The 14,348-nt window shown below is 40.0% G+C and overlaps 1 protein-coding gene across 5 annotated transcripts in view; it reads right to left on the reverse strand.

Annotated features, from left to right (window-relative positions):
* LOC136873866 (ran-binding protein 9) overlaps window positions 1–14,348 on the reverse strand; it is a 64,334-nt gene that overhangs the window by 9,735 nt on the left and 40,251 nt on the right. The window contains exon 2 of one of the 5 annotated variants that reach the window (XM_067147165.2): window positions 13,801–13,968. The exons of the other annotated variants lie outside the window; for them this stretch is intronic. The gene's annotated coding sequence lies outside the window, so the exon portion shown is untranslated. The remainder of the gene's footprint in view (window positions 1–13,800; window positions 13,969–14,348) is intronic. 5 annotated transcript variants of the gene reach the window in all.

The raw sequence follows: 14,348 nt of genomic DNA on the forward strand, positions 1-14,348 counted from the left end.
AAGCTTAAAAAGAAACAAACAGCACAGATAATGAGCTGTAATGGCTTGACATGGGTGGCTTTCAGGACAGTCTGATGGGCAGAGCTCTCTGCGATGGATAAGGCGAGGATAAACTCTCGGTACTCAAACAACATCCGGGAAATTGATGCCAACGTCATGCTCTAGAACCCACACAGCCAAGAGCTTCCCAACATGCCATGGAGTGAGCCATGCTCGGGATTAATCTCAGGGACAGTGTGGAACGAGGAGATCCGGAGGTGCGATGGGATCGCACGTCGTGCAACATATCGTCAGCCTCAAGTGGTGCTGGGCGGATCACACTGTGTTGGTGTAAGAAGAAAATCCTACAATGGCAACAGAGAACCACCACGCGGAGTGTTGGCAGACTGCATCTGAGATGATGACATTAGGAGAGTTGTGGGGAGAGACTGACTGCCAGCAGATGGTGGTGGTGATTATTGTTTTAAGAAGAAATGAACAACATTTAGCACAGAAAGCTCTTGCCATCAAAGAGCCAAAGAGAGGAAGGCCAGGCTGAGTGGCTCAGATCGTTGAGGCGCTGGCATTCTGACTCCAACTTGGCAGGTTTGATCCTGGCTCAGTCCGGTGGTACTTGAAGCTGCTCAAATACGTCACCCTCGTGTTGGTAGATTTTTACTGGCACGAAAAGAACACCTTCAGGACTAAATCGTGGCACTTCGGTGTCTTTGAAAAGCGTAAAAGTAGTTAGTGGGGCGTAAAGCAAATAACATTATTAATACTATTTAAGAGAAAAAGAGGTGTCCCAAGGCAACATGGAAATGAACTGCTAAGGCTGCCATAAGAAAAAGTAAAGTGTCTTTAGATCTGATGCAAGAACGTGCAACAGACACTCTCCGAGTCAGATGAGCCGTCCCTGAGTGAGCTCAGTAGTGCCCATTTTATGGGTACATATATGGCCAGGAAAGAAGAAGAAAGTACAACTAGGCAACCATCCTCTCATCATCATCATCATCATCATCATCATCATCATCATCATCATCATCATCATGAATTCCTTCCAGCAAGCTGGGTAGGATGTTTAAGAACGATGACCGCCCATTTCTTATGTTCTTGGTATACTTCTCTCTCTCTTTAGGGCATCCCATGTTCCTCCTCTCTTCTTTAGGTCTTCTCTTATCTGGTCTAACCACCTTGTTCTAGGGCATCAAATTGGTCTTCCAGAACGATCTTTTCAAAATACTTCCTTGGAGTTTGAGTCACCTGCATCCACTTAATGTGTCCTAGCCACTTCAGCCTTGCAATACTCAGCCTTTTTTTCCATGATCAGGCTGACCTGCAGGTCTCACTGTATCTGTCCTTGTTTTCTGTAGAGCTGATCTAAGGAACTTTGTCTCACAAACTGTCCACTATTAATACTAATCTAATGCAATTTCTATTTCTCCTTGTTGAGCTCAGGTAAGCTCTCCATTCGGTACGTTCTGAAGCCAGGTCCTTTACGCCATCCCTAGTTTTCCCAAGTCCAATCAGTTCCTCTCTAACTCTTTGCCTCCAAGTTTCCTAGGTCTTCCATTACAAAACTGACTTTTCAACTGCTCCGTCCTGTTTTCTTCATGTGTGTCCTATCAATCCCCACTTTCTTTCCCATATTTCATCATCAATGTACAGTATTTCTGGTTGGTTCCCTTCCACAAGTTTTCATTCGTGATCACTCCAGGCCATCTTATATTGATGATACACCGCAGACAGTGATTTACGAACACCTGTAACACTAATCAAGGGAAAATTAAGTATCAGCCAAAGAAAGACAAGGATCACGAAGGGCATGAAAATGAAAGACTCTATAGTCTTTGAACGCTCTAATACTGTTGAGGTAGGGAAAAATACCAGAGATGATCAAAGGAGGTCGATTAGGATAGATAAAAGTGAGGACCCTGACACAAGTGGAAATTTTTTTACAATTTGTTTTACGTCACACCGACACAGATAGGTCTTATGGTAATGATGGGATGGGAAAGGCCTAGGAGTGGGAAGACAGTGCCTGTGGCCTTAATTAAGGTACATCCCAGCATTTGCCTGGTGTGAAAATTGGAAACCACAGAAAACCATCTTCAGGGTTACCAACAGTGGGGCTCGAACCCACTATCTCCCGGACGCAATACTAGTGGAAGCAATGCCCGGACTCAGCTAAGGTCCCTGTGGTCACAAATCCAAGCTCCTAAGATAAGAGCCCCTAGGGCTGCCAACAGAGCCACACGGAAAGGGACAGAAGATTCTTATGTCCAGGAACAGACGGCTATGGGCTGAGGAAGAAGAAATTTACAGTTTCTTTCCTCCTCACATTTTCCTACCCATGCATTTCAGCTCTGTTTTCTCAACTTTTCATGAAGCACAGCACCTTCTGAGGTCCATGTCAACTTCAGAATAAGTAGAACCTTGAAGATACTGGGCACCGTCTCCAGTGAAACAAAGGGAGCTGTCTTTCTTCCAAAAGTCATTGATTGGCTAAAGAAACCACAAGCTCTACTCGTTGTTGCAGAACCCGGTGATCATCTTTTATCAGATTCATGCTTTTGTCACTGCCATTCAAAATATTATGAGCCCACATGGATATAATAAATACTCTCTTCGTAACCTCCACGAGATTGGCAATACACTACCGTAAATTGTTCTTTATCTGTATAACAGCACTGCTAAGCTGTGGTGGACAATTTTTCCGTGTGTTATTTCTACTTTACCAGTGCCTCCGCGACTCAGGCAGCAGCACGCTGGCCTCTCACCGCTGGGTTCCGTGGTTCAAATATGAGATTTGTGCTGGACAAAGTGGAGCGAGGGACAGGTTTCTCCGGGTAGTCCAGTTTTCCCTGTCACGTTCCATTCCAACAACACATTCCAATATCATTTCATTTGTCAATCGTTAATCATTGCCCCAGAGAAGTGCGGCAAGTTTCGGTAGCCGGCACAGTTCCTATCCTTGCCGCTAGATGGGGATAAGAAAATAAATTGACAAGAGGAAGCTGTCAATTAAGTCGTATACTTCAATACGATATACAGTATCAAGTAAGTGATATTACATCAGTCTTGGGACTAGTTTCAGCCACCTAGTGGCCATCTTCAGCCAAACAAAATTAATCAGATTATGTGATAACTAAAACCTATGTATAACGGACAAAGACAATGTTGCAGGAATAATTATAACATAAAATTACATATAATAAAATTTATGGTTATGATCTTCTTGTCATATGATGTCTTAAGTTCACTTAGGACCTCAGGCAAAGAAGTAAATCTGGAAATGATAGCCAGAATTAGGAATGAATAAACATACAGAAATGAAATAAAAAAGGAGAAAATTTATTTATGAGACTCACCTCTAATGTCAGATGTGGAACAAGCACTGACTTGCTGGAGGAAGCAGGCAGGCCATGTAACAAAGGAGTGGGCAGGGAACAAGCACTGACTTCTTGTAGGAAGCAGGCAAAGTAAATAAACGATAGGGAGAGGAGGGGAAGGGAGCGGAGATGAGAGGGAGTGAAAGGGTGTCTAAGGTGGGGTTGAAGGATGTGGAAAGAAAGACTGCTGTTGAGAGGGTAATATACAGAGAGATTATAAAAGACAGAATTCTTTTTATCTGAGACATGATTGCTAAAGATAGGAATTAAAAGGTCAAATAAAATGTTTGATTTCTCTGAAATGTCATTTAGATTGAAGTTAGGATTGAAAAACTGTTCCAGATGGATAAAACAATTTTCCTTAATTTATAGCTTATAAAAAGCTAGATGGGGGCTTCATTCTTTCCATTTGTGACCCAGCTGAAACTGGAAAACATGCTGCGGATTTTCATTTTTCATTATTTTTACTTTACCAGTGGTGCGTAACTCTAACAGAGTTCTTTACAAGGTTGTTGTAGATGTTCTTATTTCATATCTTAATTTACACAATCACAATTCCTTGTGGTACAACGAAATGAAAATGAAAATTTCAAAATGTATCCACTGACTAGAATCTAAAATGAATGATGATGAAAAAATGATTGTGAAACAAAAATAATCAGTGGATCCAATTCACAATCCCTTAATTAATGGGATGATGCTTATTATCTTAAAAGGGTCCAAAATCCAGGTCACCGACCCCTCATAATGGTACTAATCACTGGTAAAGCTGAACCATGGTGTTCCTCCTATAGTGATACTAATCACAGGTAATGTAGACCCATGGTATGTTAAACACAATGGCACCACTCACAAGCACTGCAATCTTGTCCATATTGACACAATCAATTTCTATGAAACACTTTCCCGCCTTGTCAATGCATTACATTTTATTATAATTATCTTCCGTACATGTTTCGAGAGTTACTATTCTCTTCTTCAGCAGTGCCAAAACATTAAATTAAATCCTTGGACTTTATACATTTGTATAAAACAGTCATCAACAAAACAAATTATACATAAATCTTGCAATCATCAAAATATATCTTTGTGTCTAAACTGTTCACTTACACTTAATATGTCATTTAGTAAAAACTTTAAAAACAGAGCAGTTTTCAAATCATAAAATTAATAAAATCTATTAAGTCAGTCACTATATAATAAAAATTTAAAATCTGCTCTGCTCTTGAAACTTCCCCTTTCCTTAAATCCTAATTTACACCTAAAAAATAAAATAAAATACTTCTTTATGTCTAAACTGTTCACTTACACTTACCATGTCATTTAGTGAACACTTTTAAAGATAGAATAATTTCCAATTCATAAAATGAATAAAACCAATTAAGTAAGTCACTATATGCTAAAATTTAAAATACTTTCTGCTCTGTTCTTGAAACTTCTCCTTTCCTTAAGTCCTTATTTACACTGCTATAGTTCTAATGGTAAGATAGCAGCCCTGGTCTAGAAAGCCAAGAATAATGGCTGAGATGATTTGTTGTGTCAACCACAGGACACCTCGTAACCTATAGTAGCAGTCACTTGGTAGCCCAAGGTCCTTCAGGGCTGTGCGTCATGGGGTTTGTTTTGTTTTCAAAAACATTTGTTTGTCTGGAGTTACTGTGGTCAGAAGAAACGAGGAACTAGCTGAGGATACTGAAAACACACTTTGCAGTTTGTGTTTTAATCAGTAGCACTTGATGAGAGCACTAATAATATTAGTGATACAAGTTAATTTAGCTATTTTTGTCACAGGAATCAACAGTAACTTTAATAATACAAGAAAAGGCAACTCTATTTCCAGTAAAAGGTACTAGAAAGGGCAGTCTTTATTTTTTTGAGTTCAACTTTATAACAATTTGACGTAAAACTGGAGGATCTCCCTGGTGTTGTTGTAGACATACATTGGTGCTTATTTACTACTCTATACAGTATTACATTAACCGCAAAAAGCCTTATGCATAATGCCAATTCTTTACTCATATCATTGATACACATTAGAAAACATCCAAGTCCCTGCTGGACTCCCCACCCTCCTAAACGTCCAGGCAATGGGCTCTTCCCCATTCTTTTCAACTGAGTTCTTGAAAAGGTAATTCGTGAGTGGAAAAATATATTTGTTAGTTTAACACACAAAGCATGAACAAATTTTTAGTGCAAATATAACAAGATAATTATCCTGTCTCAAACGGACCGTGCATCAGCGGGAAATATCCTTTGAAATAATGATGATTATCCTCTCTCAACACTACTCACATGGGAAAGAAATCTGACCCTTGAAAAATGAAGGTATTAACAAAAGAAAGGTAAAAGTTATGGAAACAAAATATTCCCTAGGCATTGCAAACCTAATATCTCAGGGGTCAGAAGGTAACAAACTGGTGGTCAGATACGAAAGATGAAAACTGAAGAGCCTGGAACAAGAAAGGAGAAGAAATGCCTGACTCAACTAGGCACCCTCGATATCAAATCTGCAGAAGAGATCAGACAGGATATCACGTTAACTAAGGACTGCAAAGCTGCCACCATCCGACCTGACCAAGAATGAAATTCAAGCCCTGGAAACACTATGCCGGGATACACAAACAATATTACATGCAGACAAAGGCAACACTACAGTAAACTGGCACTCGAGGTTTTCAAGCCCTGCTTATTGGTACATTTTGACATCACGTTGCTTTTCACTAAGGAGCTGCTTACTGAACTATTTCCATTACTAGACCAGAAACTGCCAGAAGACCTGCCAACAACAACCAAAAAACTTAACTCCACATATTCCTAAGCTCACTGGACAAAAAAATAGTCATTCTAGCGCACATGCTCAGATTGATCGTGCGAACGAGTCCCATGCTCAACTGCATGTGCAGTGCCTCTGTGAGCATAAGGCAGTAGTGATCAGTGAGACAATGATGTTTCCAGAGGACAGCGTATGTCAACATGAGTAGATATAAGGATGTGACAGAGTGGCAAAAGGGGCAATCATAACTGGTCATCCCCATGGGCACACGGTGCGCGAAGTTCCTGGATTTGTTGGTGTTTCGCAGCAACCGTTCAACGTGTCTACAAACAGTGGCCACGAAACGCAATGTCAGAATTGTGGCTGGTAAAAGATCCTGACTGAGAGGGACTGGAGATGCGTTTCACTGCTTGTGAATTAAAATCGCTTCAAAACCCGACAGGAACTGCTGCAGTCTATGAAGGTCCATCCCAACCTGTTAGTGAGAAAATTCCGACGGGAACTGCAAGCAATAAACATTTGGAGTCTGTAACATCACAAGAGGCCATTGTGAATACAGGCACATAAAGCTGCGAGTCTTCAATGGGCTAGAAATCATCGAACGTGGACAGCAGCTGACTGGATGTGTGCAAAGTCAGGTTCAAGCCAGAGGTGGGTCTGTGATGTTTTGGGGGCGTTTTCTGTATCATGAATGGAGCCCGCTCACTGAGATGACCACCAACATGAACTAGCATGTTTATTTAAACATTCTGGATGATCGGGTGTTGTCTTTCAGTCAACCTGCATGATGAGTATGCTATTGATATCCCGATTTTTCAAGATGACAATAGCAAAGTTCATTGATGGAAATTACAAGAACTTAACAGAGTCCATACATCTTGCTCTGGGCCTCCCTTTTGCCCTCTTTCCTTCTCTCTTAGCCTCCAACACTTATTCTGTTATTCTTCCCTCCTCCATCCTCATAACATGTCCAAACCATCTCAATTTATTCTTCTCCATCTTATCACTCAGTGTTTCTACACCCATCTCTTTTCTGACCTCAACATTTCTTACTATGTCTCTTCTCGTCTTCCCTGCCATACTCCTCAGGACTTCATCTCACTGGCCTGAATTTTACTCCCATTTCTTGCTGTCAAAGTCCAAGTCTCTGATGCATACATTAACACATTGCGGACCGGTCCCGAGAAAACTCGTGTTTGCCTGGCCGAACGTTGCGGACCGGTCCCGAGTTATCTCGTGTTAGCAGCAGACTGAAGTTTAGTGCTATCTTTTGAGATATACCTGAACTATTTGGTGGTCAAGGGTTATAGAACTCTTATGTATGGTTCCACACAATCGATAGTCACATTTCTTTTCGATTTTTCTTCATATCATAGCTATTCTTTGCATTTCCTGACAACACGTTTATGAAGTTTAAAGAGCCATGCAGTGTGCAAGATGGCGGCGCCCACCGATTGCACGTGTTTAGACAGGGATGAAATTATTCGTGAATTGTGTGCTGATACAGGCTCCGAATGTCCAAGTGATGCTGAATATTTAGAGTTCGATGATGAAATATCTTCTAACGGAAATGTTTCAAGTGATGACGAGGATATAGCCTTATCTTCAAGGTGTGGAAATCACGTGTTGCAAAACGAGGTTGATAATTGTGTTACAGGTATAAATATTCAAACTATTGTAAATAATGTAGTGTTTCCTGACATCTGGGTTATGGATAACAGTGAACCTAAGCTAGAAGATTTTGAAGGTGATCCAGGTATAAAGGTATGGCCTAATGAATCTGCAAACATAGGACAAGTAGCAGGACTTATGTTTTGTGAGGATTTCTTTCAGTATGTAGCTGAGCAGACAAACTTATACTATGAGCAGAATTCACATTCTCATAACGTATCCCCTAAAACACTCAAGTGGACAAATATCACTATCAGGGAAATTAAACAATTCTTTGCTTTGTGTATATTGATGGGGCAGGTGAAGAAATCCTGTCTGAAGGATTACTGGTCAACCGATCCCCTAACAGAAACCCCCATATTTCCGAAAACTATGAGCCGAAATAGATTTCAACAAATACTTACCTACCTGCATTTCAATGATAATAGTCAGACAACGGATGTGAACAATAGAATACAGAAAGTTCAGCCTCTGTTAGATTACTTTTTACCCAAGTTTCAGTCTGTTTACAAACCGCAGCAGCAGCTGTCATTAGATGAAAGGATGATCCCATGGCGTGGGCGGTTGAAGTTCAGGACATATAATCCAGGGAAATTAGTAAAATATGGTATTTTAGTTCGAATGGTGTGCGAGAGTGAAACAGGATACATCTGTAACTTAGAGATTTATACAGGGGAAGGAAAAAAACTTGAACAGACAATATTATCTGTCATGAAGCCTTATCTTGGTATGTGGCACCACATTTATCAAGATAACTACTATAATAGTGTGACTATTGCCGAAAATCTCCTCCAGCATAAAACACGGGTTTGTGGAACCATTAGAGAGAATCGTGGTTTGCCATGTAAGCTGAAGGACAATTCTAGGCTTCTACAAAAGGGCGAAATGACTTTTATGTGCAAAGGTGAAGTTTTGCTTGTAGTTTGGAAGGATAAGAGAGTTGTTAGAATGATTACTACGATTCATGATGCATATATGCGGTCAACATTCAAGCTAGATAGGAAGACAGGGACCATTATATTCAAGCCCATTTGCATCCTTTTTTATAACCGATTTATGAAGGGAGTAGATCGGGCAGACCAATACCTGGCATATTTTACACTTCTTCGTAAGACAGTAAAATGGAATAAGAGGGTAGCATTCTATTTAGTGAATTGTGCTTTATTCAATGCTTTTAGGCTGTTCTGTTTCCTAAATCCTTCAAGAAAATTGAGGTACATGCAGTTTCTGATGGGAGTTGCTAGGGAATGTTTGGCTGAAAATGGATCTCAAAACTTCCTCGCCTTTTGGCTCTATGAAGAGAACCCCCAGACAGGACTCCCCAAGCAGACTATCCGGACAAATAAGGGATCATATCCTTGAGAAAATTCCAGCAACTATGGCGAAGAAAAACCCAACTAGTGTGTGTCGTATGTGTTCGAGCAAGTGTAAGTGCAGTGAAACAAGATATATATGCAAACAATGTTCTGTGCCCCTCCACAAAGGTACCTGCTATTCGGATTACCACACCAGAAAAGAGTACTAGGACTATTCGGGAAGGCCTCCAGAAAAATTTGTAGCAGTCCTTCAAAGGTTAGTAAAGTTCTGACAGTTTATTGGAATGCATGCACTCCAGTTTGGAGGTAGTTAGAAAGTGGTCGGGAACAGGGCTGTGCATGGGATGAAGGGCACCTGGTCTGCAATGTGTTAATATTCAGGTATAGCACATCTTGTACATTCCCTGAATGTCAGTATACGTTGTTTTATACAAAATAACAAGAAAACTGCAATTATGCATTTATATGCGCTATAAAACAGCCATTTTAGGTTATGAATTGCCTTTATTTCTTACGGGAATATTATAGCTTAAAACAAACAAAGCATGCAATTATGTCAAAAACCTGTCCTCTGGTAATAAGCCTCTCAATATCAATATGCTGGACTGTTGCATATAAATTGTATCTAGTGGTGCGATTGTATATCTACAGGCACTACAGCAGCACAAACAGACAGGCTCAATTTCATCAAAGAAAGAGGGAAACTGTGGCAGGTAATGAAAACTATGCCTACCAATAAACTTTTTTTTAAAAAGCAATTTGCTTCACATCGCATTGGCGCAGATATGAAGTAAGCGGTTGTGGTCTGGTGTGAAAATGTTGACAATTTCACATTCAGCACTCGTTATAAATAGGTAAGATAACTAGTCTTGATATGCGTATAATGTATTGAAAACGTGGACTCTTGTCAATTTATTCTTATAATTGCACTTCAATACAGAAGAAAAATGAAATTTATAGCTTATAATGGTGTGAAAATGGGAAACCACAGAAAACCATCTTCAGGGCTGCCGACGGTGGGATTCTAACCCACTATCTCCCGGATGCAACCTCACAGCCGCGTGCCCCTAACTGCACGGCCAACTCGTCCGGTATGGACATTTTTATTCAATTCTTTTTTAAAAGTTATTATCTATATTTATTTTATCCTGAATTAATATTTGACAGACTGAAGTTACATAACCTGTAAAGAAACACCTTCTATCAGGAGAAATGTGCAGGAAACTCTTGTGGGAATGTAGTCATCACTGGAAGAAAGTTCTTTTCACTGATGAGAATCACTTTGAAGTGCAGGAGCAGAGTAAAGATTAAGCCAACAACTTCAACACTTTTGCATCAGACCGTAAAACACCTTGTGAAAATGATGCTTTGGGGGTGTATCACACATAAAATACTGGAACACTTAACACCTGTTGATGGGATAATGAAATTTGACCAGTACATCCAAATACTGTAGAGTTGTTAGTGAGCTGCAAAAGAGGTTTCCAGATGGTGACAGAATTTTTCAGCAAGATTTGGCTCCCTGTCATACTTAAAAAAAATAGTGAAGGAATTATTCAGTGAGAACAATAGTCGTGTCTTAGACAGTAGTCCCGTGTAGGCGGAGCGGAGCATGGCTGAACTGGGCGAGATGAGCCTAGCGAGTGCGTATTCACACAAGCCGCACCGATTGGTTGGTCAAAATGGTTCGTGTCCAAGAACTGGGGCATCAGTACATCCCTAACACCAGCTGCTGTTTTACTGCTTCTAGACAGTTCATGGCAGGAAATTGGCAGAAAAAGGAGAGTTACTGGGTCAATGACTTGAATGTTGAGACTGAGAAGTATGGAGGATTTCATATGCTATATGAGGATATTCAGAATGACGAATGTTTCTGGTGATATTTCCCAATGAGTACCAACACGTTTGACTACCTACTTCTGGCAATTTGTGCTACCATAGTCAAACAGAACATGACTTTTCAAAGAGCCGTAAGTCCAGAGGAAAGGCTTTAAGCTAAGTAAAGGTAAAGTGAAAGTAAGTAAAAGAAAAGGTGCTTTTGTTGGAAAAAAAATATTTATGACATGCATGGTTACTCTCTTGCCAACGGACTGCAACCTTTAACAATATTAGGCTTTGCATATGATACGATTATTGTAGGAAAAAACCGAGACTCTGCAATAGAACTGACAAAACTAGCTCTACAAAGGTTTTGTGAACTCGGTCTAACAATAAACCCTGAAAAATCTAAAGTTATTAATATCAGTAGAGGAGAAATAAACGAAGGGCTCATTAAGTCGAAGAAGGTATGGAGATTAAATGTATTTCGAGGAACGAATGTGTTAAATACTTAGGGGTAAATTACGCAGATACCATGTTATTTGATCCCAAGAAATCAATGACACTCATTCAGCAGAAACTCAGCTCATTATCATCCTGTCCCTGGCTTCATCTGGATCAGAAATTTTCAATTCTAAATTCTTCATTCTGCCCTACGTTGACTTACCAGTTCCTCTGCGTTCCTGCAGGTAAAATACCACGAAGATTTCTGGAAGACGCTGATAAACTCGTTAAGAGTACACTAAAGGAGATCTTATCCCTTCCTACTAACACTCCGGATTCTATGATTTATTCAGATGAACGCTACAAAGGGTTAGGTATTTTTAGAGCAAGCTGGGAAACCTTGATTCAGAATATAAACAGCTGCAACATTCTGAAACGGGAGAAGAACCGATATATTGAAGGCACCAGAAACCTAGAAGAAGAAATTAACAGATTTTTAACTGAGTTAAACGTAAATGGTAAAACTAAGGATATGAAGAACAGACACGATGAGTATGACACCAAGAAACTCAGAAACAAACTACGAGAATCTGAATTTGAAAAATGGTGCCAGTTGAGAAGTAAAGGTCAGAGAGTGTCTGTACAAGGAGTTCCCTCCTGCAAACCACTGGGTTACAAACCATTGATGGCCTTTCTAGCAAGGAGTGGAGAGATGTGCTGAAAATGGCATGTAAAAGTGCACCTGCAAGAGCTGTACCAGGAAGGTCCCTTGATGGTAACCGCTGCAGAAGATGTAGTGAGACTGAAACATTACCCCACGTCTTGGGTTCGTGTGCCTTCGGTGAAGCTCTTCGAAACACTAGACATCATAACATCAGGTCATCCACAGCACAGACGCTCTGTGAGAAAGGATATCAAGTGCATGAGGAAGTCCATGGCATCGGAGTAAATGGCAGCACGAGAAGGATTGATATGATCACAACCAAAGGGAAGAAAGGATATACATTAGACCCCACAGTAAGATTCGAAACACACTCCGACCAACCAGACGAAGTGGACCAAGAAAAGAAGTCTATCTAGCAGACTACAGTGCCGTATTATAAGAACAAATACAAACTGGACGACATAGAAGTGAGGGGTCTCATGATCGGTGCGAGAGGGACAATTCCTAAGAAGACGACAGAACTGATGAAGACCTCTAACATCACTACCAAGGAGTTCATCAACTGGGGGCTGAAAACGCTCAGGGGCTCTCTTTTGATAGATACTCAGACACCACCTATACTCGCCAGACTGAGACTCGCCAGATTGAGACATAATTTACTTATTTCATTTTTGAATGAAATTGTTTGTGTATTCTTTGTCTTTGGCAGCCTCCAAGTGGAGGAAGATTTTGAAAATAAAAAAACCCTAATAAACAGTAGTTACGGATTTTGTCATAAATTGCAAAAAACAACAGTACAGAAGAAAAATACATTCAATGAAGGATGGGAAAACAATGGGATGGGGGGAGAGCAAGAAACATAATACATGAGGTAATAATTTTAATTACCACAGGGTGGTTCAATCATAAAAAAAAAAAAAAGTCCTGCTATCTTCTACTTCAGGGTAGGTTGAATGTTTCCAACTCATTCACAGAGGCCCGTGGATGTGGTATTGGGAGGTTAAATGGGGCTGCCAATCATTACTTGTGCCAAGGTCTCTTGAAATCTGCACCATATGCGCATTTGTTGTTTAATGGAATCCCTCAGAATCATAAAGTGGTATGTGGAATCCTGTGTAGCTTGATCTTGGGTCTTTGACATAACTAGTTGCAATTTTTCTATTTCCATACTCATCGTAGATTCCTCGTATTGTCTGAACTTTGGCGTCTTAATGTTGCACGGTACAGCAAAAGAGGTGGAGGCTTGTGAGGTTTCTGGTATTTGGGACTCAGTTTCAATGCTAGTACATTCAATGTTAGAAGCACTTTGGCCCGAAAAAACAGTCTGTTTCCATGTCCACCGATTGCTCTCTTACCAACAAATTCACGTCGTGAGAGACTACATTGCCCTACAGTTTCCTTGATGCCATTGTTCCTTTGAAGAACAACATCATGTTAAACCATTTCCATGGAGCTTCAGTTGAAGGTTTATCAGCATCACCAGAATGCTCGGAATCAATTTTGTTTTAGGCCAGTCCAGAAACTGACTCTTAAATGTTTCCGCTTCTTTACTTACACTTCTGTAAAAAAATTATATATATATATTCATAATTATGATTTCATTGAATTCAATTTTCAAATAATAATAATAATAATAATAATAATAATAATAATAATAATAATAATAATAATAATAATAATAATAATCATTTCAATGTAATTTTTAACTATCAGATTCCTAAATTAAATACCATACATATTTACCATAATTGTCCAGCTCCATGGCTAAATGGTTAGTGTGCTAGCCTTTGGTCACAAGGGTGCCAGGTTTGATTCCCGGCAGGGTCCAAAATTTTAATCATCATTGGTTAATTTCTCTGGCAGGGGGGCTAGGAGTATGTGTCATCTCCATCATCACGATGTGCAGGTCGCCTACGGGTGTCAAATCAAAGGACCTGTACCTGGTGAGCCGAACATGTCCTCTGACACTCCCGGCACTAAAAGCCATAAGCCATTTCATTTATCATAATAAACTTAACATTCTTAAAAATTGAAATGAAAACACAACTAGGCCCACCTACTTCATACGAACAAGTGTGTGATTCCTGCCGTGAAAAGCAAAATCGTATGCCTACAATTATCATCATTTCAATTTGAGTTATTAAAAAAATTACCTTTAAAACAATGCAGGATAAATTTAACTTTTTCTTTTAACTTCTTCCAGGTTCCTGTAGACGAGAATATCCTATGGACATCTCCGTGATTCCCTCCGACTTGGAGTTTCCATGACTCACAACATAATTTTAGAAGTG

The sequence above is a fragment of the Anabrus simplex genome, chromosome 5, assembly GCF_040414725.1.
Source record: "Anabrus simplex isolate iqAnaSimp1 chromosome 5, ASM4041472v1, whole genome shotgun sequence".
NCBI lineage: Eukaryota > Metazoa > Arthropoda > Insecta > Orthoptera > Tettigoniidae > Anabrus > Anabrus simplex.